Below are 6,000 nucleotides of genomic sequence, written 5' to 3' on the forward strand. Positions count from 1 at the left end.
AAATGGGGAAAATGGGGGGGGGGGGAGGGGAGAGGGAGAAAAAGAATGGGAGAGGATATGTATGTGTTTGTGTGTATATGTGTGTGTGTATAGTAAAAGTAACTGCAAAAGCATAAAAAAATTGGGGACGGTGACGTTCTGGTGATAAGGAATACAAGTAAAAAATATGAACACTAATCTTAAAGTATAAAGAGCATTTCCACAGATTTACCATGCTCAATGCGCAACACAGTCTGACATTAATTCCCCCCAGCAGGCCATATGAAACCTTTCCTTTTTTTCCATTTTATACAGTACCACTCACTTGTTAGGTGTTCTAAGTTGCAATAATGCTCTTACAATATCAGTCACTGCCTATAGCCAGGTGTTCATTCACGCCTGAGTAGACTGGCGTAATGCGTGTAAAGTTCCTTACCCAGCATTCAACATCAGAACTTTCCAGAATCACTATCACTCATCCGACCACTGATCACGCTTAACATAGATTGACTTATGTGACAAGATGTGCACCGTAGGTACCGATGAGCGACCAAGCTAGATGACGGTCATTATAGCTTGTCGCTCCAACACCGAACCCACTCCACAGCATCTGTGGAGCAGACTCTTAGATCATGGTCAGTGCAGCTGGGCCCATCCTGGCATTCTCTAAGGATATGCTCCATCGTCTGCTCTGGGCATCCACGTGTACACAAGCTAATCTCAGCCAGTCCCCACTTTTTCATGCTTCCAGCTGTTCTCCCAATTGTTGCCCGTGCTCTGTTCAGTGTGTTACCCACTCATTTCTGGGAAGCTCAGTTCCATAGGACAGTTCTTCTCTCGGATCTTCAACAGCTTCATTTGCATGGTTGTCCAACTCCCTCCATGTGGAAAACCTGTATAGATAATTCAAAGATGACGTCACTCAGGCCTTTGTTACTGTTTTTGCCATCCGCGTTTGTGAGTTGTTCTCACTAAACTGTATTTACCAGACTATAAAAGTTCATGGTTACACAGAGTTTGTGTGTTGGTCAGTTATACTTCCGGATGGCAATGTTGTGAACTCCTTGGCCAAGCGCATTCTATCTATACACAGCTGCATGGGCAACAACGCACTACATGATGATGATGACGGTGCATACTCTTTACAAAAAATACAGACAATTAGTTACGGTTATGACCGACAGTCTGGTGGTCGATAATTCACGTCAGCCGACGTGTACTGTGTACTTATTTGTACCGTTGTTTTAGTCCGTTCCAGTTCCACTACCCGTGTGCACGCGTTGACGCATAGGATGCAATAGTCGTAGCGTCACTTCCTTCCTAATGACGCATGGTAACTTAGTAACACTGGCTCTAAACTATCGAACAATGGCGGACGCCCTTATGAAATATTTCTCCAACGAGCATAAAAGTGTATACAGAGGAGAAAAACATTATAAATATGATCTTGTTTTGACTTTTATACATTCTTATCACAAGACATATGAAAGGTTCTAGCCAGCTTGAAGAATAAAAAGTAATGATTTTCTTTGTTTAGAACCAAGATGGCCGCCGTTGCCGGCATCAGACTACTGAATCCAATTGGCTCGAACATTAGAATAGACAGGTAGATAACAATGCCTCTCGGACAGTCGTCATAATGTAAACAAAAGCAGTGATTGGTAGACACAGCAAACTACACAGGTTTTACTATAGGTGGTACATGTTTAAGTAAAATACCCACTGTTCTACTGCATAATCAACAGAATCAACACAGAAAACTATGTGTAAATTTAAGCGTTCATAATCTGATCGAGAGAATCGTGTGATAACTATTCACCCATTTGGCGGTATAAAAACAATAACAATGATCAGAGAGAGGTCGATTTCATTCACGTTACTGTTTATAAACAACAAACTATGTTTGTCCGAGCACGTGTGAGGGTGTGTCACAAATTCCATTTTTTTGATTGGTCCAAAATCTACTGGTTAATTATTAGTGACATTAAGTCGATTTTTTTTTTATCTCAGTACCCGTCGACGCTGGCGTAGTAATTCCAAGTGGGTGATCAAGAGATTTGAGGTTCGATCCCCAGTCGAGAAAGGCTGATTTTTTGGGATGACTATCTTTCTATCTTGCTTTGTCTGACATTGTTTCATACACACATTTTCAGAAAAAAAATTTTCAACGTGAGATTTTATATAGCGCAATATCCAATAAACATGCTCAAAGCGCTTTACAAAGGGTTCCTGACCAACAGCAATACGTAACATGTAGAACGAGACATGACACCTGCGAGGCGATATTACATTTTTTTCGACAGAGATAACGACCAGGTTACACCATTTTACACCTGAGTACGGTGAGATAATGTGAGTCGTGAGTGAGTAAAAACTCAGCTATGTGCTGAGCGAGACTCGAACCCATGACCTTCCGATCCGAAAGCGAGTGTCATACCACAAAACCACATAATACTATAACGATCTATCCAGTCTACTTTAATTTCTCCACACTCATGAATCATCTTTAACCCATCAAGCAGCTGAACAACGATGACATGTTCAACCAGTTGCTCTGCGACCTCCGTCTCCGAGCTGTTACCACAACCAGTGCAAGGGGACTCCGCCGCTAGAATCCACTGATGCAGATTGACTGCCATTCATTAGACAGGTCATGATTGGCTGCCATCCAATGTCTTCTATTACTATTACTGATACAAAATCCAGAAAGCATTTCCCCCAGTTCAGAGGAGACCCCCACCCCCCGGCCTCGAGGAACCATGATATCCTTCCAAGTAATTGCGTCCCTTTCCTGTTTCTACATTTACCCTGTACGGGACGCAGCACTCCGCTGCTGAAAAGAGGAAAATAAATGCCGGCTTCCTAAATCTTCAAATGTCTGTTTTGGCCGACACGTTGTCAGGATAAATAAAAACAAACTAAAAGAATTAACAATGAAGAAATACATAGATAAATAAATAAATAAATTATGGTATTTTATTTTGAAAAATCGGGAAATGTGCTTTGTTGCCTTATCCATAGCAATGGATTTGTCATGCTCAATGCAGCTAATGGAGGCCGAGGTAGGTTCAAGCCCTGCTTCAGGTACTTTCATTTTTTTTTATTTTCCTTAAGCAAAATTATTACCCCCCCCCCCCCCCCCCCCCCCCCCCCATTTCTCACTACGGACACCAATGGTTATTCCTGATGGCATCAAACGGTTGTTTTCATGGATTATCTATATATATTCCTTTGTGGAATGCATGGGCGCTGGAATCTAACGATATTGACAGAAACATAAAATTAAGTGAGTAGAAAAGTGCCAGAAGACAAAAGAGAATAAAAATGGAATGGTGAAGTGCCGTCAACTGCATAGCGTACCACTCATGGCCAGGCGGAGTTGTATCAATATGGTCATGGGTTCGAGCCCCCATCGCCAAGAAATGTTATTATCTATTGTCTTCTGGCACTTTTCGATTCACTTCATTTGTTATTATCAACATAAGTACCTGTTCCACTCACTTTTCTGAATTAATATATATCGATATGCCGCACGGATGGGAGTATTTTTAAATGCACTGAACAATGGTTATATTTTCATAAACCGTACGTAAGGACTTTCACTATTCCTACTTCAAACTAAAGACCTCAAAACTGGGGACGAGGCATACATGGCAGCACAGGACAGGGAGGAATGGCGAATTTGGATGGCCCAAAGTGTCACGGGAGAAACTATGGTCTAATCCTATTACTAGCTCGCGTTATTATGTCTTATTCCATGAATTTCCATTTCTTTGGACAATAATAAAGTTCTATTAATCTTCTCAGGAGATTGTGACTGCCAGGAGGCGATGGGTGAAATTTCTCTTAGGGTTGGAAGAACGTTGGACCCATGTCATCTCCCCAGTTTTAAAGTCTTTCTCGACTAATGGGCTAGGGGACAGAACAGGATTCCCAAAGCAATCTATCTGTGTGTCTAGTTTGAGACTACCTTGACACAATTTAGAGACAATGGAGCCCCGAAGCAGATCACAGAGCAAGCCTTTTCTTCTTCTTCTTTCCCCCTCATGCTGTCTTTATGGCTGAAAGTCAAGCTGCATGAATGCTGTGGTTTTCCCAAGCTCGTTCTGAGATCCATAGAGCTTCGACTTCAGAGTAGTCCTTTGGGAAATAGTCGCTCTTTGTTCGTTTGTTTTTAAGGGTTTTACGGCGCTTGCAACACATTTAGGTCATATCAGCGCCAGTAAAAAGGAAGAAAATGAGATAGTTAAAAGTTCTAGAATTACAATTAAAGCACACAAGAAAAGATAAGACAAAGGGGAATTGGTTTAAATAGGAAATAGATGTAGATGTAGATTCCAAGAGCACACTATCAAAGTACTTAGTTTGAGATCACCTGAAAGTCTCATCCAGACACAAGCACAGGTCCCCACTTAGAGGGATACACTCAAATGTTTACAAATCACATGTAATACGCAAACAACATATAATATAGTGCATAACAAAGATATGATTTACAAGGAAAAAAATATCATCTCCCAAAATTAACTATACAGTTGACTGTTTCCCTCTCAGCCGGGGTATCTGGCCATGGCCAGGAGATAAAACCAAGTAATCTCATACAAAGACAAAGACAGAAAGCATGTTGGAAAACAGATACAGGGGGATAGAAGACACAGGAGGTTAGTCGCTCTTTGTTCATTGTACTTTGTAAAGTCCTGCAAACATGTGTGGCATCCTGCTTCCCCTTTTCACATTCACAAATGTCTGTTTCTCCAATCTTAAAAGCTTTAAAATTATGGTGTTTGAGACGGTTATATCTGCAGCAAAGTCTGAAAATGGCTGCAGCAAAGTCTGAAAATGGCAACTTGATCTAGTCTTTTGAGATGTTATGTTGGAAACAGTAATCAATCCTTGCATCTGACTAGATTACCAAAAAGTAAAAGTTTCTTTTCGTTCCTAGATGTAGGTAATATCATCTGATTCTACCTAGAGATATTCGTAAATACTTAACATTAAGGTCATCTGCACCATGTTGAAAGTGACTGCATAAAGCAGACTATGACAATGATGAAAATGTCATCACCGTTGAATGGTCTATTATTGCTGCTATGTGGTCTAGTGGTGTGACACTCGCTTTCGGATCGGAAGGTCCTGGGTTCGAACCTTGCTCGGCGCATAGTTGAGTCCTTGGAAAAGGCTCTTTACTCACATTCTCTCACCGTACTCAGGTGTAAAATGAGTACCTGGCCGTTAACAGCGTTGTCTGTCCGAAAAAAAATAATAATATCACCTTACAGGCGTCATGTCTTGTCCTAAATGTTAAATGTTGTTGTTGGACAGGGACCCCCTGTAAAGCACTTTCAGCATGTTTAGTGGATATTGCGCTATATAAAAGCTCAACTTTGAAGCTCAATTTTGGTCTATTGCACATCTTTACAGATTCAAGAAATTACTATTACAGCACATAAAACAGAAATACAACACAATCCAACAAAATTTATAATTTTTACAACATACTTTATTATGGACTAACATAAATTTGATATAAAAAAAAAAAAAAGAAATAAAATAAAATAAAATAAAGCAAAACCCAACATGATTTATCTTATACATTATCCAACCCAATAAAATAAATTTCAGCTACAAAAATACCTCAAGAAAATTAACATGCTTCCTCCTTTACAAATGGGGGCCGATTAATTCATATCTTAATGGTCTCATTCATCAAAACAGCAATAATAGCTTTGTGACTTTGGGCTTTGATAAATTGCAATGCTTTAAAAGCTGTCTTGGTGAAAACAGATTTGACAACTGTGTGTAATTGCGTTTGTTGCCTAATTCAGTCCATTGATTAATGACTGAGTCATATTTACAAGGGTCCACCCATGTAGCATCTCTGTATTGTGGCTTATAGTTTGATGTGCGCTGTGTGATTTGTGAGTTTTATTCACACCTTTGAAATATTGTTTCCAAGTGAATTGCTGTGTTGGACACAACTAAGGGAAACAATCAAAGGCAAATACATTCCCCGAATAGTAT

General features: G+C 40.1%; 1 protein-coding gene across 1 annotated transcript in view; it reads right to left on the reverse strand.

Annotated features, from left to right (window-relative positions):
* Positions 1–5,457: 5,457 nt before the first annotated feature.
* The window catches only part of LOC144978182 (transcription elongation factor SPT5-like), a 34,685-nt gene continuing 34,142 nt past the window's right edge, over positions 5,458–6,000 (reverse strand). Inside the window, exon 25 of the mRNA XM_078923904.1 lies at positions 5,458–6,000. This exon is cut by the window's right edge and continues 1,007 nt beyond it. The gene's annotated coding sequence lies outside the window, so the exon portion shown is untranslated.

Source organism: Berghia stephanieae, chromosome 8 (assembly GCF_034508935.2).
Source record: "Berghia stephanieae isolate SIO BIC M18660-M18661 chromosome 8, UCSD_Bste_1.3, whole genome shotgun sequence".
In the NCBI taxonomy this organism is placed as follows: Eukaryota; Metazoa; Mollusca; class Gastropoda; order Nudibranchia; family Aeolidiidae; genus Berghia; species Berghia stephanieae.